This window comes from Myiozetetes cayanensis, unplaced genomic scaffold (genome assembly GCF_022539395.1).
Source record: "Myiozetetes cayanensis isolate MyiCay16 unplaced genomic scaffold, myiCay2020 scf2-11, whole genome shotgun sequence".
Taxonomy (NCBI): Eukaryota; Metazoa; Chordata; class Aves; order Passeriformes; family Tyrannidae; genus Myiozetetes; species Myiozetetes cayanensis.
In genome coordinates, this window is record NW_026087411.1 from 21111863 (window position 1) to 21135437 (window position 23575).

The window sequence follows — 23575 nt, forward strand, 5'->3', positions numbered from 1 at the left end:
CTTCTACATTAACTGATACCCTCTGAGAAACTGACTTAGCACCTTGCAACATAAGTTCTTCATCTTGCTGTTAGTGACTGGTCCACGACAATTTCTGGTATACACATAGCAGAAAGAGAAAACCCTGTACAGGCCTCTCTACACATGGAGGTTGGTTTCAGAAACCCCTCTCTCATCAATCTCCCAATACATTTGAAAACACATTTTATTTCAAGGAAAAGTGCAATGAATTTCCTGAATAGTTTCCTCTCTTCTGCCATGCTATACTGACTTGTATGGACCTGTGATGGAAAGAGGTGTAAAGATACTGAAATCTGTGTTTCAGAGAAGAATTGTCACACTGTTTTTTCCTTTCTTCATTCTAGAGGTAATTGATAATGCTTCCCTACAACAGTGTTGTTCCTTCTAGACCACATATAAGGTACTACTGTGATTTGTCTGAAATGGATCATTTCCCTCTTCTTTTTCAAGTCTCAGGCATGAGTTATATTTCCAGCTTTCTGCTGGATTTGTGTCGTAGCTCTACATACAGTCCTCACTGACTGAGGCACAAACAGGCCTCTCAAAAACAGCAGTAAGGGTACTATAAGGAGACTACCTATACTATGCATGAAGTCCTCTGAGACCAATGGATGGCAATAATTAATTACTTTAGTGCTAAATATTATACTGAGCAATTTTCTAATTATTCTAATCAAGTGTTTGATATCCTTAATTAAGTGCATTTCCAAAGTACAGTTTGAAGCTCCCATTCACTACTTGTTCAATGGCACATCCCCTAGCTCATCAATGGACTTATCAGAAGTAGTTTTACTTACCAGAAGTAGACAAGAGTGATAATATTTCTGTCATTGCCTCAGAGGAAAACAAAATAAAACAGAAATAAACAAATGCACAATTTCTATTTATTGACAATAGTGCTGGTGAGGTCACACCTTGAGTACTGTGTCCAGTTCTGGGCCCCTCAATTCCAGAAGGATACAGAGGTGCTAGAGCAGGTCCAAAGAAGAGCAACAAGAATGGTGAAGGGACTCAAGCACAAGTCCTGTGAGGAGAGGCTGAGGGAGCTGGGGTTGTTTAGTCTGGAGAAGAGAAGACTCAGGGGAGACCTCATCACTCTCTACAACTACCTGAGAGGAGGGTGTAGCCAGGTGGGGGTTGGTCTCTTCTCCCAGGCAGCTATCAATAAGACAGTTTCAAGCTCTGCCAGGGGAGGTTAGATATTAGGATGAAATTCTTTACAGAGAGGGTAATCAGGCATTGGAATGGGCTGCCTAGGGAAGTGGTGGATTCTCCAACCCTGGAGGTTTTTAAGATGAGGCAGGATGTGGCATTTAGTGCCATAGTCTACTAACTGTGGTGGTAGTGGATCAAGGGTTGGACTGATGATTTCAGAGGTCCTTTCCAACCTGGCTGATTCTATGATTCTATGATTTGATAGGAACAGAACTGAACTCAAAGCATTCTAGACAAGACTCCACCAAGTCCCATAATGAGACCTTCATTTAATGTGCCACTTGCTTTAGCTTCTTTCAGACTACTCTCTTCAAGTCTTTTTAATCCATAGTTTGAAACCTAAAGGCACCTGCCCCTAACATACTTGTGTATGAATGTTGTCCATATCCCTTTATTATTACATCCCCTGATGGGCAGAAAATACATGTACCTTGCTTCTAATGTGATCTTTTTTTAGATTTTTTCTTTTAATATACTCTGAACTTCTGCTGACTCACAGTGTTTCTTTATAGGAGATAGAAAGCAGATCTTCTTTATCATTAGTGTCCTTTGATCTTTCTGTCTTGCCTGTCTCTCCCTTATCCGTTCTGTACATCCTGTAAGTGCCCTTTGATCTCATATCACTTGTCTCCCTCATTAGTTCTTGCACTAGAGAAGAAACTGCCTATTCCAAATTTACAGGTGGACCTCTCCTTTTGAAATAACCTCTGCATCTACTATGAGTTTCAATGGTTTGGTGTAACTTGTTTTGTCTCTACAAGCTTTAGGTTTTTTTACTGGCAAGCTGCATAACTTCTCATATTTTCTTTCATCTGTAACATTATTTCCTTTGTAAGGGTAGGTTTAATCTTCTTTTGTATATTTCCTAATCTATGACTTGCCCTGCACTGAAATATATCTGGAAAGATTGCTAACACTTCTTTTACCTCTGCGTGTTAATTATTATTTACTGGAGGGCAACTGGAAAGTTTGGTTTGGAACCTGACATCTCTCAGCTAGATCACAGGTGCTGCATATGCATGTCTCACCTAAATAACAGCTGAAGAAACATGCAGGAGTGACGTCTGAGTTAACTGAATGTTTTTACTTAGAGTGAAGAACATGCATCATCTTCTCAAAATGCTGCTATTGAAGTAGCATTTACTATTATTTACCAAATAATCCTCATTTCATCGCCTGGAGGCTACCAGTGTCACCAAAGTTGTTGATTTTATTTTATTTTATTTTATTTTATTTTATTTTATTTTATTTACAGAGAGAGCAGAGCAGATGGGGCAGCTCTTTCTCTAGGGTAGGTTTGCCTCCTGCATACCTACCTGACACCTTAACGCACTCCCCACAGAGCCTCACAAATCCAAGTCAGTGATCCCACATAAACCAATCATAGAAAGCCCTGACTGCAAGGGCAACATGAGGAAGGACTGAGGATTTTCTGTGATTTTCACACATGAACTGCAGCACCATAAAAACAGAAGAGCTGCACTGTCTGGAGTCTGCTGTAACCTGCAAGACAGAGTTCTGATGGCAAGAACTGTCAGTACTGCAAACTCTAACTCCCACAGTTCTTGGAATGAAGTCCCTCCCAATATGCTTCTCCTTGGATGAAGTATCTTATCCCTCCCGTATTTCCTACTGAATTTTATGTGTCATAACTTGGCTTTGGAATACCACACAACCAGAGTAACTGACTTGATAAAATCTTGATAAATCAAACTGGCTGTAAACACCCCAGCACCTGAGAACTCAGCTTTCCCTCCAGTGCTAAATCACGTCCCGCTAACATCCTCCAGTTCCCATGAGGGTTGTCATGGACAGTCCTACAAAGAGGCCACTGAACTTCCACCAGTAATGCTCAGATAGTATTTCACTGTAGCAGTTCCTCAGTGCATCTGGGGGACCAAGTAACTTCTAATGAGCCCAGTCAGCAGCAGCTCAAGGCCTTATGACTGTACAAGAGATGAGGAACCTGCCGTATGACAAGGGGCTACTCTCACAGTATAGAGAGGCACAGGGGGAAAGACAGAGTGGGATGAAGACCCAGACAGCCAAGGGATGTACAGAAGGGGGATACCAAGTGGCACCCCGCCTACAAGCCAGCCACCCATCCACAGCCCAGTCTCCCACCCTCTGGTGAGGCAGCCATTGTTGCACTGGGGAGCACTGTCTGCCTAAGCAACAAGATCACAGACCTTTTGCCACCTCTGGTCACTCACTGCCTTTTTTTCCTACATCAAGCACTAGAGACATAGAAATAAATGTCCCATGGCCCAAACCAGAAGAGACAGAATACAGAAATTCCCACAGCTATCTCTGGTAAAACATGAACACACACTATTTCTCTGATTTTAACATGTTGCCCTTCACTTTCAGACATTTTATATAGACTGCTCAAGTTCCACTTTCAAATCTCAGATCTCTCCATATTTTTTCCTGGTTCTTCTGACTTACTTTTCACCTGTTTTCCCTTCAGGATATGTAGGTGCTTAGTGCAGGGTGGTAGAAAAGCTGGGGGTACTGCTGACCTCAGGAAATTTCAGACTACTTCAGTGCTACCCTGACCCAACTAGAGACAAGGTGGTTTCTTTCTTGGTTGGGCAGCAGTGAGGGTGTTTTTTAGACAATACATTTCATGTTAAATTCAAGCACTGGAGCTGCAATTCAAGCCTCTTCACTAGTAAACATCTCCCTTTCCCACTATTCTTTACTCCTTCTTTTTTCCTTTAAAAAGCCGATTTTTTTTTTGCCCAATTTATATCCTTTCTGAACCCTTTTAAGTCAGCTGAAAGTGTTAAATTCTAATTTCTCAATGTCAGTAAGCATGACATCTCCAACTGAGTCATTCAAAAGTCTTTTTTAAACAGCCAACCAAGGAGATGGCTTTCAAACTTTTGCATGCCACTTACTTACTGTAATGTCTGACAGAGAAAAATGTGTGTTGGCAACACTGCTTAATCCACATTGAAAAAAAGAAGATTGAAGTCATACTTCCAGCAAGATTAGTTAATGATCAATAGCGACAGGTAGCTATAAACACAGTAATGGAGATCCTCTCATATTCTGTCTCATCTGGTACAGCCCTCCAATAACTGCATTTCAGGAAAATTAATTTGTTCCAATGCCCACTATGGGTAAGTTACCACAAAAACCAACATGAGACAGAAAAAAAAAAAAAGCCAAAGAAATGTCACATAAAGAAAAATATCAACAGCTGCAATGCTAGACAAAACCACACCTAGCTGTTCTAAATAAAAGGGGTGGGAGGAGGAAAGACAAGGGGATTGTGAAGTCCATAAAGTAAAATAAGAAGCTGCTCCTAATAGAGTATTTTCTCTTGGAAATGAGTAACTGTTGAATAAGAGCTCTCAAGAGATAAGAAGACTAGAGAGAGAAGACATGGAAAAGTTTATGTACAGGCAAATGCCTACAGATTTGGGTATTAAGATTCTGCTTTTTTTTTTCCTGACGTATTCCTCACTTAGTAATGGTGTGTTCCAAAAAGCATTCCTTAGAAAAGCAAATCACAATTTCCACCTAAAAATTTCACATTTCTTGACTTCTTAAATAAATCTTTCCTGTATAAGGAGGCAAATTTCAAACTGTTCTGTGCAAAGGCAAGAAAGAATAACTCAGTAATTTCCTAACAATCAGCAGACCGAGTAGGAGACAGCAAGTCCTGAATTGCTGGGTCAAGCACATTCAGCAGGGCTTGTGGGTTCTGTCTCCTTCATAGTCCAGGAGGATCCTAATAGGAATGCAGCAGCTTGGAGCAGTTTCTTGTCTGGAGCCAGAAGCCTGGAAACCTCTTGTTGCAGCACAACCTATGGGTTCATTTGAACAAGTAAAGTTGCTTGAAAGACTTTGTTCTCTCAGTGGGATGTTTCAATGGAAATGCTAGCTTTAGCCAAGGGATGCAGCAGACTATTTCACCATCCCACTTCAGCTGCTGAACTCAGGAACTGCTCTTCCTGGACTCACCATATAGTTGATAGAAAGAAATGAGGTTTTCAAACCAGGAATTTCAGACCACTTGCATTTTGCTTCTGCTCTCACTTGCTCTCTGTAGGTCATTTCCCTGACTGCAGTAAATCATGCCTCAAACCTTGCAGGGAGTGATGCAACATTTAAATCTAACTGATGTGCTAGCTGGGCATAGTGGCACTGTGCCTGTGCCTGAAACAATGTCATCATTACACAGTGGGAACAGTTAGCTTTTGCATGGCTCCTTTGCTTGTGACTGTATTATCCAGAGACCTGATTGTTTCGTATTCCTAAACTACAGTGGAAATATTTCTTATTCAATGTATTAGAGTAATGATCATGATTCCATTTAGCATCAGTAAGGATATCATTTCTACTTCAGTGAAAGTCTCATTAATTGAGAGTAATTTGCATAGGATTTTAAATGTTTTTAAGTGGCTTCCTCCAATAAGAGTGATTTCTCGGCTTTCTAGAGTGATTATATATATGTGTTATATATATATATAGTATATGTATCTTATATATATGATCATTATTACTTTGTGCATGCTTTGGTGTGTACAAAGACTCCATTCCTCAAAAAAACAACACTTGAAGGTATGGATTTTACATACAGGAATATTAACCATTTAGCACACAGATAATTGCAGAATCACTGCAAAAATATCAGTTCTATCTTTGAGGAGAGATTCAGAACTGCTACTCTGAGCACTAGTTGGCATCACTTATAAAACAAAAGAACACATCAGAAAGGAAATTGTCATTTACAGTTAATGTTGTTTCTCAGTAAAAAACATAATTGTAATTTTATAGAAAGCAAATAAACATTAGCAAATAACATCTTAGATGAGCTACAAAACATTAAATCAAAATGTGCGAATTGAAGTGAAACTTTATTAGCCAATTATTTTATGGTCAGATACAAGGATAATAGCAAAACAATGAAGACAAAAAATGTAGCTTATATGTGTAAACTATATATACATATTTGAGTCTTAGTAGAATTGAAAATGTATCACCATCAGCTCAAAACAAATCAGGTTTCGACATTCAGTTTGAACAGGTAAAGTTTCTGTATTTCTTGGAACCTGAAAAATAATAATTTAAGTCAACACACATATGGTCAGACAAAAGCAACATCAGTCTCTAAAGAAAAAGTACCACAATGCTTAATGACACTTTGAAACTGTAGACATAAAAGAACTACAATGTCTCTTCTCTGTGTCATTGCACCCAGAATAGGCTGAATGTGTTGTTTATGCCCCAGAACTCCAGAAGAAAGTTGAAGGTTCGCCAGATAACCCTTCAAAATTTTCAAAGCTTCCATTCTGTATAGGAAATGCTGTATCCATTTAAAAAGTCAGTCAAGATTTTGTCTTTTTCTGGTAGCTGAGCATACAGAAAAATACAAAATAAATTACATATGCAGTTCTACTCAATAGGTGAGGTAAGCAAATTTGGTTTACTCTGGCAGTCTTCTAGATTTGTCCTACTTTTCATCCTTTAAAATCTGATAACCCTAGAATAGAGCTGCCATGCTGCTACAACATTTTAGTAATAACCAAAGTTCTGGCTTTAATCCCTGACAAAGACACTTGCTTTACTCACAGTTCCTAATCCATGTTTAAGGAAATATTACCACATAGAGAATTCTTTCCTATAGTTAAACAGCCCAGAGTTGCACTACTTTGGCTTTGCACTCTCCATTTCAACCTGTACTGTGAGTTTCCATGGAGATTTGCCAAGGAAGAACTATCCCTGCTATGTCAAATCTCGAGATCACGAACATTTTTCTTCCATATTTAAGGAAATAAATCCAGAAGGATCATCTGCCCTTAAGGTCAATTCCTTGATTCACAGTTACAGCCTTCTGTCTGATTTGGGAGAAGTTAACATCTTTGAGCTTCAGTCTCCCTTAAATTAGTTATAACAGTTCTTCCCATCTACCACACTTTGTCTTGTATATTTCAAATGTGTGGTCTCAGAACAGAGTCTCTGGATAAAATTTTGCACATCACTTACAGAAGAGGGGGGGAAAAAAAGAAAAAGAAACATTCTTATTTTGAGAGTTATCCAAAGGAAGTACGTGCTGGTTTTCACACCTTTTAATACCAGAGTGATAGTTTCCTAAAAGTTTGGAGAAACTCCCCCTCCCAAGCTTCAAGCTTCTGTAAGGTATTCATCCATCTCTTTCACCAGGTGCAACTAGTGCTTACAACTAGCAGAGATTAGACCTCAGCATCTAGCTGATATGTGTCAAGTTCAAAGCAGAACTGGCTTAATTATGGTGATATTTCTGCATGTTTAATCAGGTAATGCTAAATAAACAATTAAAACTATTAACTGCATTTTGTATAACACTGAATACACACAGAGCAATACTAAATTGCTTGCAAACATTACATGTGATTTGATTTATTATACTTTGGGGAAAGCTGTATGCGCTGACAATAAACTGATCTAAGATTTTTGTCTAACAACACATGGAAACTTTAAATAGCAGGGATTAAGGCAAAGGGAAGCATCTAAAGGAAAATTAGATACCAACCATTCTGTTTTCCAAAGGAATGTAACTCCTGCCTTGAATTCTTTCTAAAGCTTTGTCAATACCTTATATTTTGCATCCATATGAAAGAGAAAACTGCTTTTTTTAGCTTGAAATACAATTTCTATAAGGTTGACTATCAGTACATTTTTATCATTTGATTTCTTTATACATAACTTCATCAAACTAGGATTCAGTAAATTGAGCTAAAGAGCAATGCAAGATGAAATGCTGCAAAAAACTAATATTCTCATTTCCCCCTAACATTGCAATATATAGTTTAAAGATGAATTGGAAGAAAAAAGTTATTTTATTTACCTTGTTCCCACACTTAAGTTAATGAAGATCAGGGGTGGAAGGGCAGTTAAAAGAGTAGGCTTCACAATTTTATAATATTGTTATTTGCCAACCTTTCATGGTATATATGTAAAAGTTTCAAATTTATCAGTCAAAATTACAAATCCATCTATTCCTCTTCCTTTTTAAAAGTTCTTCAGAAATGTGGATTATTTAGTTCCTTTCCTGTTATCTCCTCACCTGTATCTTTCTTCCCTTTCAACTTCATTAGCATATTTTTGCACTGTTACCCTCTCAAGTATGTAGGGCTGACAGGAAAAATCCTGCATGGGGAGGAGTTTTGGAAGACACAGAGTGATAGGAATCCTTTGAGAACTATTTTTCACAAAATTTCATTAAAAAACTGATCACTGCAGGGCTGTGCAGCTTTGAAAAGATAGATGAGAATGGTAAAACAGTTGAGTGTGTATTTTAAACTGTAGCAGAGCACATTTATTTTTGCATTTAAATTCCTCATTTCCCCAAGGACAAACTGTGCACATCTCAAGTAATGACGCCCAGATGGCTCTATGGATATGGTTTAGCAGTCAAGTTTCTTGCTGGTGTAAACTGGCAGTTTCACTGAAATATGCGTTGTTGAAAACTCAGAGGCTATTTCATCTGCAGCACACTAACTTCCATAGGTCCAACAGTCTGCCTAAGCTAGTTTGACAGCAATAATATTTACCATTTTGATTTTGAAATTTGTTTTCCAGAAATCTGCAGCATTTATTCAAAATACATTGCTTTGCAACCATTCTTGTCATTGAAAACCTGCTAGTGAAAGAAAATTTCCAAGGGGTGTGAACACTGCCAAAGAAAACATGCCTACCAAGTCAAATAAATATTTGCAGAATTCTTTTCAGCACTCACCAAGCTTTAGTGTCAACATATTTGCAATCACTGAAATTATCAGCAAGTGAGGCTTCAAGACTGTGATGTAAGGAAACATCCTAAAGGAAGGACGAGGCCTTACTTGACTTCCTGACGAGACTGAAAGTGAACAAGCAGCACATGGCATTTCCAAAGTTAGACAAGTTTAGCAGAAGGAGCTGCTCCATTAGTTCACTTAATAGAACATTCTGTTGCTCCCAGTTTCCTCTTATGCTGTGCAGAAGAAAAGAGGAATATATTATCTTCCTTTAAATAGAATCAAAGACTAACACAAGAAGATTATATAAAATAATTACATTATTATGAGACTAAAATCGTTACCAGAATTGCTAGGAGTCGACCTTTATTTTAGACACAGTCGCACTATCAATTTAGGGCCATAAACAGTATATATATATATATTCAAACCTAGGGCAGCTCATATGGAAAATGGACACTCTTTGGTTACCAAAATAAGAAAAGGGATTTAAAGTCTGTAAACACCATTGAAAGTCTACAGGCAGATGAAATTCATCTGTTTATTTTGGTCACCATAAAATGAATGTACCTTGTCTTCACATTGTCTAAGCCCATAGCAACCAAAATATATCTAGCTCTCTTAATAATATAATAAAAAGGAAGGTGAGATAGACAGGGAGAAATGGGAAAAGCAAGGGAAGAAAGATGGGAGAAAGGGGAAAAAGAAAAGTAAATGAAATAAATATTCTTTGCAATAAGGCTTGAAAAGGAAAAGCCCTCCTTAAATTAAGAAAAAACATACTTATCCAAGTAATCATTTCATTTTCTCATAGGAAAAACATAATTATTCACACAATGCAAACTACCAAAATCATTAAATTTACCGTATCTCCTGTGATTTAAGGTTAAATACCTCAGGAGTTTTCATGAAATAAGGATGGGGTTTTTTCTCATTTGAAAACAGAATCCTGAGCACCCAGAAAGACAGTGAATGAGAAGAGCAGGGTGAAATTATCTTCAGTCTTATTTTCCTGTTATCAATTTGCTCAAAGGAAAATTAAAGTGGAAAGGTCATTACACTGAAGAAAGTAGCTCAGAGTTTTTAAGCACGGACAAACACACTGCCATTCACTGTTAAAATCTAGAGGGTCTCCATGTATTGTATATTAACCCTCTAAACTGAACTCATTCGAGGAATGTAAAGCATGCAATTTTTCTTGCTGTACTTTTACCTTTTCATTCACCATTGATGAAATTTCTGAAGCCAATCAAGATTTGAGAGCTTTCTTTCTCAAATTGTCTCAGTTTAATGAGACAGAAGTGTTTGCTAAGAAGGGTGAGTTATGAGGAAGACCAGGCTTGTCCCTTGAATGTCCAGCTCAACACCAGTAGTCAGGTTGCCAAGAGGAGTTATGATTCTGTGCCAGTCACCTCTGAGGCAACCTGCACTCCTTCACAGGCTGATAGGATCCCCTTCTCTGTTGGGGTGTAGTTGGCCTCAGATCCTCTGTAGCTTCAGCTCCAGAATCCAAGTGGGCAGCCTCGGGTCTTGCCAGGCTCTTTTTACCAGAGGCTCCAGGAAAGACCATTATCCCCGGCTGCAGAATAGACCACATTCTTCACATCTGGTCCTGTACTGACTGGCCCAAGGGCTACAGAGTAGGCAATCTCCTGCTTGATCTGTTCAAATGCTTGCTGCTGTTTGGGGCCCCAATGGAAATCATTCTTCTTACAAGTTAACAAGTAGAGAAGGCTTACAATCTGACTGTACTCAGGGACATGCATCCTCCAGAAACCTATGGCACCCAGCAAGGCTTGTGTTTCTTGCTGGTCAGTGGGACCATTACTGTGATCTTGTCAATGACTTCTGTCGGGATCTGACAACATCCATCTTGCCACTTCACCCACAAGAACTGGGGCTATCGGGCAGTTCCCTTGACCTTACTTTTCTTTATGGAGAAACTGGCTCTCAGAAGAATCTGGATAATTTCCTTTCCTTTCTCAAAAACTTTCTCTGCTGTGTCTCCCCATATGATGATGTCATTAATGTAGTGCAGGTGTTCTGGAGCCTCACTCTTCCCTCGTGTATCCTGGATCAGTCCACAGCAAGATGGTGGGACTCTTTCCACCCCTGGGGCAGTCGGTTACAAGTGTACTGCATGCCCCTCCATGTGAAAGTAAACTGCGGCCTGCACTCTGCTGCTAAGGGGATGGAGAAGAACACATTCACGATGTCAGTAGTGGTGTACCACCTCGCTGCCTTAGACTCCAGCTCGTACTGGAGCTCAACGTGTCTGGAACAGCAGCACTCAGTGGCGGGGTGGCTTCATTCAGGCCACGATAGTCCACAGTCAATCTCCATTCTCCGTCAGGCTTATGCACAGGCCAGATGGGGCTGTTGAAGGGGGAGAGGGTCTTGCTGATCACCCCTTGGCTCTCCAGCTCACAGGCCATCTTATGGATGGGGATCACAAAATCTCAGTTAGTTTGGTACTGCCGACGATGCACTATTGTAGTGGCAATTGGCATTCGCTTTTCCTCAACCTTCAACAATTCCACAGCAGAAGGATTCTCCCAAAGGCCAAGTAACAAATTCAACTGCTTAGCTGTCTCTGCCTCCACGTCAGCTATTACAAAAGCCCGTCTGTGTTCCTTTGGGTCTTTGAAATACCTGTTCCTGAGTTAGTGAATGCCCAGGATACATGGGGCATCTGGGCCACTCACAATGGGGTGTGTCTACCAGTCTTTCCCAGTCAAGCTTACTTCAGCACTACTTCGGGCACTGTCAACTCTTGAGACCCTCCTGTCACCCCAGAGATAGAAATAGTCTCCGGCCCCATATGTGCTGATGGTATTAACATACACTGAGCAACAGTGTCAACCAAAGCCTGGTATTCTTGTGGGTGTGACGTACCAGGCCATCAGATCCACACAGTCCAATAGACATAATTGTCCCGTGCCTCTACCTGGCTACCTGTGAATCCCGATGAGAGGTACCTTCTAGTGGGTCAGGTCCCTGCCCATAGGATACTAGTACTGCACTCACTTTCACTACCTTCCCTTTTCCTCCCTCCTTCAGATCTTGCACTTGGGCTGCTAGAACATGGGTGGGTTTCCTGTTTCACTATCTCATGTTTTCTCCATGGTCAGCTAGGAAATATCACAGCTCTACTGGAGACATCTGTCTGCTCTCTCTAGCTGGAGGGCATGTAGTTAGCACTGCTGCCATATGGAAGCTGTTTCCCTCAATCCTCTCTTTCAGTCTCTCCTGTTTATCTTTCATCTGTGTTGTTAGTGTCTTGAGGTCATTAGTCAATGTCTCTACAGTGGAGATATGGGCCTGTAGCAGGCCTTCGATCATACTGTCATACATGCAAAATTTATTTAATACAGACATCACTGGCTCTCGCTTCTCCCCAGCTTTTAATGATGTCAGGTAACTGGTGTGTACGGGCGCCTCCATGCGTGTGAGCTTCCACCACATCAGGGGTGTACACCTAACCCTGTCAGGATCATTGGTGGGTTGCCCATCCCTCACAAAAATACCTCCAACAGTGCCAGTTCCCTCAGGCATAGGATCCCCTCCTCTATGATCTTCCAGCCCTTTGCATAATGGTGCTCCTGCAAGGGATCTCTGTAAATGAACCTTTCCCTAACACCCTCCAGAAGTCATGCCCAGAGAGATGGGGACTTGGATTCTCTCACAAATGCCTCCTCAATACCCACATTCTGGGCAATAGACCTCAAGAACCTTGCTTCACTGCCATCTAGGTTTATGCCATCACCTGTAGAGTCCCAAACGCGGATCATCCAAGCCAAAATGGTCTCATTCGAGTGATGAATAATGTCTCCCTCATGAGTTCCGGAGGTTGTTATATGATAAGGATTAAGTGATAATCTCTGGCTTTGGGCCTGCCACCTGTGAGGGTCCTGCCTCCCCATAATAGTCAGCTGGACAAATAGATTCGGTCTTATCTTTCCTCTTTTAGAAAGGGGCAATCTCTATAGGCTTAGTCTGTTCCTTTGGTTTGGCCATATCCTGAGTCACCATGGTATGAGGCATCTCATTTTCATCCTTTCCTGTTCCCTGTAAGTGCTGCACCATACAGAGCAGCTTTGGCAATGGCCAAAGCCCCACATGCAGTTGCCAGCTGCCTCTCCATGGGTCTACCATGACCTCTCTCCCTCACAACTTTCATTATTTTTGTAGGGTTTAGGAGTTGTTCCAGGGTGAGCTTCCATGTTGTAGGAGTAGAACAATTTCCTAGGAGTTTGCCCATATCCTCCCACAACCCATGCCACTCGAGGCTTCCCACCCCTGGAACAGGCTTCTGGACACATTCTCAATAATTCTTGGCCCTAGCTTCATATATTAGATAGGCCATGATGACACAATCTTGCACTCAAAGCCTGAAAAGTAAAACGTCTCTGACATCTAAAGAAAATTTAAGCTTTTCAGAGGCGATTGTATTTGATCCAAAGGGGAAATGGATGAAAGGTTGGGTAAACATACCCCCTTGTGTTTCTCCACAAGGATGGGGTGCCATTATCCTTAAGTCCCCAGAGGAAGCAGTTTAGGCTAGAGCAGGAGTGCAGCCTTGAGGACATATTCCGAGAGAGACTCATAGGTGCTGAGTTCACCATGTCATAAACCAAGCACACAACCTCGAAGGTAGTTATCGCTACGAGGGTCTTAATAAGTGAGCTGAAACAAATAGACAGTTTGGACAGGCCTTTTGGCATGGTTATATGGCAAAGGAAAGCAGCAGCCTCGAGCATCATGGTGCCTATGGGTTCAATACTCGTGTAAATCACAAAAGGGCAGTTATTGCTTTTCCACTTTTCCTCTCTTGGGGTCCTACATTGGATGCCAATTTATGTCTCAGTTTAATGACACAGAAGTGTTTGCTAAGGAGGGCGAGTTATGAGGAATATCAAACTCCTCCCTCTAACCAACTGTAAATCTGAAATTAAGAGGCTTCAGTCGAGGAAATATGGAGAAAGAAAAGATAACAGCCCTTTATTAAAGGTGTCATGGTTTTGCCCAGCCAGCCAGCCCCTGGGGCTGAGAATGGTTTTGTCCAAGTGGATTTCTGAACAAAAAGTCAATTAAAACTCTCAGTAACGCCTTTGTTAATTACATATTTAAGAAAACGGAAGAGAAGGGAATTGCACAGTAGGAACGGCAGCCATGTAGAAGAGAGGTGGTGGGCCTGAGGAGGGCAAGGCCCCCTCCTCCCCCTGCCCTGAGCCAGGGGCAGGTGTAGCACTGAAGCCTCCCTTCTCTCTTGTAAGAAAGTGAAGAAAAAAAAGTTTAAAAGACTAACATCTTGGACAGAAACCACAGCAGAAGAAATTCCAGCAAAGAGATAATGGAGTGTCCAAGGTCAAAGCTGGCAGCCAGAGGAGAGAGAAATGCGAAGGGGGGCCTGTTTCTCCCCCCCTTCACGCTCTCCCTTCAGCAGGGTAAAGACTAAAAAATAAATCCCTGCCACCTATGGAAATTTGTTGGGGTGAGGAGACCCCCGTACTGCTCGTGGAAGAACCTACACTGGAGTAAGATAATGCATGAGGAAGCCGAGACTTCATGAGAGACTTGAGATAAGACAGAGTCCTGTTGGAAATTTTGTGACCCTAAGAGAACCTCACACTGAAGCAAGAACGGCTTGAGTGAGGTGTTGGGATCTCAGTGAAAGATCCATGTTGCTACTGTTGAAGATTTTATGACCCTGAAGGGACGAGGCTTACGCTGGAGCAGAACGACTTGGGTAAGCTTGGAATCTGTGTGAAAGATCCATGCTGTTACTGAAGATTTGTGACTTTGAAAAAGAAAGAAAGCCTTACGGTGGAGCAGAAAACAGCTCGGGTAAGGATGTTGGGATCCATACATGGGATCCATGCTAGACCCATGCCGAGAGGTTTATCAAGGACTGTTCTCCCATGGGAAGGAACCTCCATAGGGAACAGGAGTGGACTTATAAGCCATTATCCCCTGTAACTCCGTGGCAGAAGATCCACAGTAAGCAAGTGTCCCCTTGCAAGCCTATGGAAAGAAACACCTTCAGAACCTGGGTAACCGCCTAACCTCCGGTCTTAGCCCAGGAGGGGGGTAGGCCCAGCCCTGGAGGCCAACACAGAACAAAAGAGAAATGAAAGAATTCCAGCCGCAACAAAAATACTACAGAGTTATTAAGGAAACCTAGAACTCCAAAAATGGAGAAAGGACTACTTCTCCTCCTTGAACTAATATAAAAGGGAGGAAAAGTATTTCTGTAAATACATAGTACTTTTACTTAAGTAAAATTGTTATAGATATAGTTCTGTAGTAGTTTTTATTTTGATTTTACTAATAATAAATATTCATACTATTTCCCCCAAATCCTGTCTCTTTTGTCTGCATAAACCTTCTCTCAACTAATAGTAATTGCATGGAAAGTGTGAAAGCAAATTAACCCAGAACAAAACCACAACAAAAGGATATATGTGTATAGGTAGCACGACAAAACAACAAAACCAAACAACAGTACTGAACCAGGACTCCCACTAAAAAAATCCACTTCAGTACTTTTTTCCTCTTGGTGCAATTCTAACCACGATCAGCAGGGAGCACTGTTGGATCACTGGAGGCACAGAGCCTGCAGTTGCTTTGTGGTGGTCGGCAGGGGGTGATGTTGGGCTCTGGCCCCAGTCCATGACCATTTCTGCATTTACAAGAACAGTTTCTATGGTGTCTCATCTATGTCCAGTTTGGTCAGTTCTGCAAGAGAAATCACCTAGGCCCTCTAGTATGCCAGGTTCTTCACTCAGCTCTGATGCTGATTTACACCAGCACACTGTGACACAAAATTGATCCAGACACAGCAACAACTGCCTGAGGAAACCTCCAGGATCTTTCGAAATTCCTGCCTGAAAACCTGTTGTAACAGATAGACAAATAATTTGTTGAGAATGTGGTTACAGTTCAGAAATCAAGATGACCCATTGTCTCAAACCAGTTGATTGTCACACCTAGGCAGACACATCATTGAGGCCCTGGACCGACCAGGGGAGTGCACTAGATGTACTTGTAGGTACACTCCAGTACTCAGATATAGCACAATTACAACTGTGGGACAAACTTAACTTTCATCATTGTATCTCCCTTATGGCTTAAATTCGATAACTTTTGACACAGTATGATCATTCTTTATTAAGAAACATTTTACCAGTAATTAGGTATATTAATCACAGTTATAACCTCATCAATTTCAACCATGTTTCCTCATAGCCCAAACTGAATCTACAGCATTCCTTTTTTACATCCATTGGAAATGGTTTGAACAAACATTTGTTAGGGTGCATTGTCTTTCACAAAATTCTTAACATGAGCCACATTATGCCAAGGATTATTTTATGTGAAACTTTACCAGTAAATCAGTACAGCCATTTGAAGAGAAATCTTTCTTTCACTTGATACCAAGGAAACTTTACTTGTCACATAGTAGAAGCTCCTCTTCATTCCCACTGTTCACGAAAGTAGGAAATGAGATTTCTAGTACTCCTCTTGTATTCCTTGTGAATAGGTAAAGGCTGTTAAATGCCTAAGTAAAACCAGAATACATAAGTTCAGTTACTATGCAAAAAGCTCTGCATTTTTCATACTTTTATAGCAACAAGTTATAGGCTTTACAAAACAGAAACATCAACATGCAGCACACATTAGCCTTTTTTGTTGTTAATGGTTTAATTTATGCATACTTCTTTCCACTTAGATAAACTTTTTTAGCTCATAGACTACATGCAAAGCTGTAATTCAATAAAAATAAATCTAGTACTGAATTTTAAACTAACTATGTGGATTATTTAAATGTCCCTTTATTTTTCAGATTATGGTCTTGCTGGATATTAAGCTAATGCCCAGTTACAAATCCAGAATGTTAAGTACATATGATTGTGGTATACAGACGCACATATCTTAAACAGGGTTTCATGGAGATTTGGGCTGTTTCGAATATATAGGCCTCAATCTGTCTCACAGCAGAGTAGAAAAAGAGTTAATTAAAGTTCGTCCTTAAGTAAATCAGAGCATGATTTGTTGAAGAGGGCTGAGTGTCTTAAATGGGCACATCTGAAATACTATCTAAAGTCAGTTAGAAAATGCACAGAAAAGACAAGTCACAATCTAAAACAAAAATGTACAATGGTTTTTTTACTACTCACTGTGTTTAAAAATCTAGTATGTGTTTCCTGACACAGTGGAAAGATACTTGAAAAGACAAGAATGTTAGAAATTGGTATTACAGGAATATCTGCTTCTTAAGGTTGTCCTTGACAGATGACCAGTAGGTGCTTGCATCATTTCTTTCCTTCACCTATTAACTATCTTTATCTTGTCCAATGACCTTTCTCACTTTAGATCTTCCTATTCTCTCCCACGTCTTGCAGGGGTGGGAATGGGAGTGAAGTGGGCAAGCAAGCCTGTGGGTGCAGGGTCAACATACTATGAAAGAGATTTATTATATCTTCATTCCTTTTCCCACCTTGTCCGCTTGACATATTGCTCTTTAAATATTGCTGAAAACAGTAATATCTCTAAAGTCAGAATGAATTTAGAAGCCACCAGGCAATATTCAGATTATCAGGATTATTACAAATTTTCACCCAGCTTTCAATCTGTTTTAGAAAACATCAAGCATCAAAAGACAATAAAACCTAGATTTAATAAACGGGTTATAAAAATCAAGATGACAACAAATAGTGACCCAAAATTTACAGCAGTCTCAGAGATCTTCATAAATCTGAATTTAATGAAAGTATTGAAATTAATTCTGAGGTTAATATAACTAAAACTTAATAATGAAAAGACAAAAAAAAATCAATCAATGCAACCTGTGTGTTTAACATTTCCTTAGCCTAGGTAATTTGGAATGCACAAACTTTACCAGGAAGCAAATCTTCTAAATATGCCTACCTAAAGAAAAAGAAAAGGAATAGGCAAAGCTACTACAATGCAATATTTTCCCCCTGAGTAGCTGATTCCCCTGCAGCAGTCTAGAGACATACTGCTGTTCTACACTTCCTCTTATCCTTTCTTCCTTATGCACCCCTCCCAGTTACACGTCAGATTAATATCAGAAGCACATGGTCAGCTGTGCTAGGTATGGAAAATAACTGTTTTCTAAAGCTCTCACATACATGCACTGGTATTCTGTCCTCTTCTATATTTGGGGTATTCTATTGTTTTTTAACTGTTTTACTTCCTTAGCTTGAGAAGAGCAAAATGACATCTGGTAGAGCAGAGAGACTAAAAGACAAGAGAAATATAACTAGAATGTATCAAGGTTATACCATGGACAGACAGAAATTATTAAAGGGGAATTTTTTTTTCCCCCAGGCATTTGATAACAAGAAACATTGTCAGGAAGACAGACGAGACTCAAAATCTGAGTTTAGGAAGTGCAGACATATGTTTCAGGAGACTGTAAGGGACAGTACAAAATAAAGACATTTGCTACCAGCTGATTGAAATTCAAAACAGGAAAAATCACATACCATGTGTAGTTAGTTGTATAGCCTAAGATAAAAGAAGATTGCAACTTTTCTGATTGTTACTAGATTCTACTATGATCAGGAAGTTTAAATTACCACTTAATGGCTGTGACTGTAGCCTTACACCCGTAACAAGCTCCATGCTCCTCTCTCCCTCATTGCAAGCCCTTTTGAGCAAGGGACACACAATTCTATAGCTTAGCACAGCCATTGGGCAGTACCAGTCCTGTTCCTTAGTGTCTACTTGATCTCCAGCAAGCAGGAGTTAGATGTAAAAGCCAAGACTACTCAACACATATGAGCACCCTTTGATGCTTCCGAATCCTTCTGAAAGCCTCTCAGGAAGTCTTGCTGCTTCATGGGGTAGTGTCATAGGTTTTCGTTTTTAAAGAAAAAAAGCCTGCTTTGAATTTTTTCCCTTTACCACTCTGAAAGAAAGGTGTTGAGCAATGGAAGGGGGAAGGGGGCTAGCTGACTGGATTCTCTGGGTCTGAAGGGATGGCCAGCACAGAGCCACACACAAAAGGATTATCTCATAGTCCCCCATAACAAACTAATGGCTTTGGGAGACAGTAGCAGGAGGGAGGTACATTTTTTTTCTGCTGGTAGGACTGCACTTTACTTTTTCCTTGACTCAAGGAATGGTGTGGGAAGAGGGTCTCCAGGTTCACTTTTTGGCCAGGTCACTGGCTTCTCCTGGCCCCGAAGGGAGGTCCCAGTTCACCTCCAATTCCTCCTGCCCACCGCCTGGACTTGCCTCGGATTCATCGGAAAGCGAGCGCCATCTGCAGAGGAACCTTCGAGGGGACAGGCTGCCCTTCTCCTCCTGCTTTGCCATGTCAGTGGCAGCTTGCACCCATTGATGAGGAAGGGGATCCCAGCCAGAACCAGCCTTTGACAGTGTGAGTCCACAGGAGGAACCCCAGGAGCTGTCTTGGACTGACCCAGCTGCCTCCTGCGCACCAGAAACACAGTAGCCACTCAAAAGGAGGAGTTTAGTTTTTCTCCTATCCCGCCCTTCTTAGCAAACATTTTTGTCTCATTAAACTAAAATATGTAGATGGTAGATGGAAGTTAATGATGCCATTTCCCCCTACTTATAAGCAGCAACTCCAGTTCTGTTTCTTGGTGGTCTGCAAGGTAATTTGCAGCTAATCAGAGATGTCTTCAGAATCAAAAACTTTAATGGCTATGAGGATCTTGCAATTAAAGTTCTCTGATGAAGCAATATGCTAAGCAGCTCAAAATGCATAAGGATCATTTACACATAGTGCAAAAAGTGTAAACTGACATAAAACACATTTTAAGCATATATTGCTGATTACAGCAATTTCTAAGAAACATTTAGTTCCCTTACTTTGAGTATTTTTATCAGTGTATGGTTACTGTTGCATGCAGATCTAGCAATTTAAAGAAACAGAAAAGTCAGGTATGATTCGAAGTGACATCCACTACAATCACCCATGCTCCAGCAGAAGTGGCACTGTGTGTGCCTGCACAAAAATCTGAGCTGAACTGGAGAGTGCAAGCAGGTTGAGCAAGCATATAACCTAACACAACCCAACTTTCTCTGGTATCTCTATACACTATACAAGACTCGTAAAAGTAGGCCTAGTGTAAACATACTCTAAATAATTCTAAGATACTACAATTAAATTGCATAACATTCACAGAAAAATGGTCTCTTCGCTTTGCTTACTTGACGAACTTGTTCATGACAATGTAGATTGAAGATTGCTCTAAAAGCATTTAAAAACATTCACTGCTGTGGTTTCTCTTTGAAGCAAAATGACACCCCATTAAATTTCTCTCTGATGTTATACCTGGGTCAGTACACACTGTCTTTTTTTTCAGAACAAAGACACTTATCTACAGGAACACAAAGATATAATCAACATTAAAGGTAAAATACTGCAGAAACGATCATGTAAATTATTGCAGTATCAAAGTAAGACTCAACATTAAAACTAGCTTTTGGTGTCTGTTATGCATGGAGGAGACCACAACTCTATTTTAAATTACTGTTGAAGATCATTTTATTCAGCAGGAAACTTAAGAGAAGCCTGGAGGGAAATGCTGAGCAAAGCCACTGTAAAGTCTGAGCCACTGAGGAGTGATAATTAAGAATCTTCTCCAGAGAGCAGAAGCTTAGAAGCACTCTTTCAAATTTTTGAGCACTTTTCTTCAAGACAATTGAAAAACAGGTGCCTGCCTTTGCTTTAGCTTACTTATGGTAAAACCAGGTCGCTCATCCCATTGCCCATTTTCTCATGTATCTTAATTAGTCCTTCCTTCAAACTTTTTTCTAAATGCATGCAGCTGAGGTGAGATTAATGGCCTGTCCTTTACCACATCCCTTCATCTCCCCTTCTTAAATAAAGGTACTGCAATTGCTATTCTGTAGTTATATCCATTCTCCCCTGAGGTTTATAAAAGATATTCACCAGCAGTTCTGCAATTTCATGTGCCAGTTTTTCAACATTGTGTGATGGGAATTAGTTTGTCTCCTGACTTTATAGGATTAGGGTCTTTCAATTCTTATCTAGAAAGTGGTAATTTCTACTTCCATAACCTCAGAGCTGCTAGCCATCTTGCCTTTGCTCAATGGTCAACATCCTAGACCTGATAAATCCCAACACAAACTGTTCAGTTCAACTCTTAACTGTGCTTGGATTATGATCCTTTCTCCTTCATTGTACAGCAAACTATTCAGTCGTTGCTCTTGTTGGTTTCCAAGGCTGAAGAATATTTTGCCATTTTCTAGTAGTATTTCTTTCAAGGTCTCTCTCAGTCTGGATTGTGGTAATTGTAATTTTATTTCTGTATCTCTTAACTGCTTGTCTAATCTCGGTTTTGGAGAGAATTTTCTCACTTTTCTCTTTTCTCCCTTTTAGGGACTGTCCTCGAATCTGTACTTTCATTCTTTGGAGTTTGTCACAGTTCCGATTTTAGCAAGGAATTTTTCTTTCCCTTCCCCCTGCCGTGTGTGCTCTGTGTATTAGGCCATCAGGTAGCTATCAGGTGAACAAAAGAATTAGGCCAACCCACTAACGGCAGAGATTAGTCTCCTTGACAACAAAGGGGGAGGAGTTTGGGGGGGGCTGGGGTGTGGTTGGAAGGAGGTGGGGAGGAGAGGCTGGTGTGCCAGTGGGCGGAGGACCTGCTGCAAGCTGCAGAGCTGCCTTGTTTCTTTTTTCTTCCTGTCGGAGGGGGGTTTGCTGCTGCTCTCTTCTCAGCTGTGGCTGGCTGCAGGCCCTGCTTAAAGCTAATCCTAATCAGCTGAAGTTCGTGAGTTTTCTTCCATTGGGAGAACTTTCTGTTTTATTGCTGGGGTTTTTTCCTTCCCCCTTCTCTCCCCCACCTTTTTCCAGTGTGGGAAGGGAAGGGGAATCGAGGGGGTTTTTTGTTTTTTCTCCGATATACCCTGGGGAGTGTTGTTTTTTCCCCTTCCCCCAACCCACCTGGTGGCAACCAAGGATCTCACAGCGCCGCCTGGTGACGGGCACTGGACATTACAAGTTCTGCACCTCCAGTGACCCAACAGCGCCACCTGGTGAATGGTACAGGACATTACAAGTTATGCATCTCCAGTGACCCGATGGCGCCCCCTGCTGACTGTGGTTGGAACTGCACCAAAGGGTGCAAGAAATTGAACTATTTAATTTTCCTTTTGCGGGTTTATCGGTTTTGTTCTTGAAGGGGATTATTGGTGGGTATAGGAGTATTGCCTGGTTGTTTTACTTGGTTTTTTTGTGTTCCTGTTAATACACACATACCTTTTAATAAAGGGCTGTTTTTTTTCCCTTTTCCATAAATTTGTTTTCCTTCAATCGGAGCCTCTTAATTTTGGATTTATAATTGCAAAAGACCCTTGTGTCATTTAAACTGGGACATAGTTTAAATCCTAACTGGGGTTCTTGGGCATTATTAAAAAATAATGAAGTAATACAGAAACAAATAATGAAACCTACATTTGTGGTATGACATTGGAACACAGAAAAGGGTTATGTGGAATTTCTCTTGCCAACTGAAAAGAAGAAACCATGAACATTGACAAATATGACAATGCAAAAGAAATCCCAAGGCTCTCAGGTATAAAATATCGTTTATGCATGTGAGACTTCCCTCATTCAGGCATTCAGATCAGGAAAAGCTCCATAGAAGTCAAAAGAATTATTTTCCATTAACCATGGAGTAATACAGATGGGAGATGGGACTGCTGAAGGGAAAGCAAATAGCTTTAAGAAGCAATTCTAATGCACTCTCATATATTATGCTCTTCTGCAGAGAAGCAGAAAGGAAATTCTAAAGTCCACATACAGTCAAACCCTTTGCCATGAATGTAATTTTGCCAGTGTTTAAGATCCAGACTTTCTGTAATAGTTTTTGTATGGTCCAGGTGTGAGCCTTTCAAAAGTCAATATGAAGTGTTGAAACACTGTCAGGGCCATTTGTCAGGGCCAAAATCCCAACAGGCTCCCAACAGACACTATGCAAACCACTCGACATCACCTACATCAGCTGCTGCTGCCAACCAATACAGAGAAAATAAGGAGCAGACAGTGCTGCTGCAGTTGTCAAGGATAGAACTCTGAGACTTCCAGGTGCTCTTTCACTTCACAGTTCATTGTTTTGGTAACTGGATGGTAAGGAAGGTAGTGGGTATACAAAGATGGGCTGTTGGGAAGTTTGAAAGAGGTTGCATACATGAGCCCCTCAGTACTTTCACTCCTCTTGCCCTGAGAAAACTCAGATTAAGAATTCATGTATGAGTTTACCTAATTTTTTTCATAGTTTCTCCTTGTCCCTGGAAAGACATACTAAACTACAACCTGTAGTGGGTTTGCATACTGGAGTTTATTTACAAGGCAATATGGTTAGTACTTTTACTCTACTTGATTATTTTATACATGTGTTTGCTCACACTCCACCACAGAGCTACATCCACTAGATCTTGATTCTCCTTTCCTTGTCAATACTGATCTGGAAAAGGCAGATAGAAAGTCAGGTTGATTCATGCTGTTCCATTGCTTGCAGTAAACTGTCTAAGCCATTACATCTCCCTACATTCATCTCCACTTTTGTTTGATTTCTTCGTCT

The 23575-nt window shown here is 40.6% G+C and overlaps 1 long non-coding RNA gene across 1 annotated transcript in view; it reads right to left on the minus strand.

Moving 5' to 3' along the window:
- Window positions 1–16126: 16126 nt before the first annotated feature.
- LOC126639588 (uncharacterized) overlaps window positions 16127–23575 on the minus strand; it is a 199319-nt gene continuing 191870 nt past the window's right edge. Inside the window, exon 3 of the long non-coding RNA XR_007628841.1 lies at window positions 16127–16527. This is a non-coding gene — a long non-coding RNA (uncharacterized LOC126639588). The remainder of the gene's footprint in view (window positions 16528–23575) is intronic.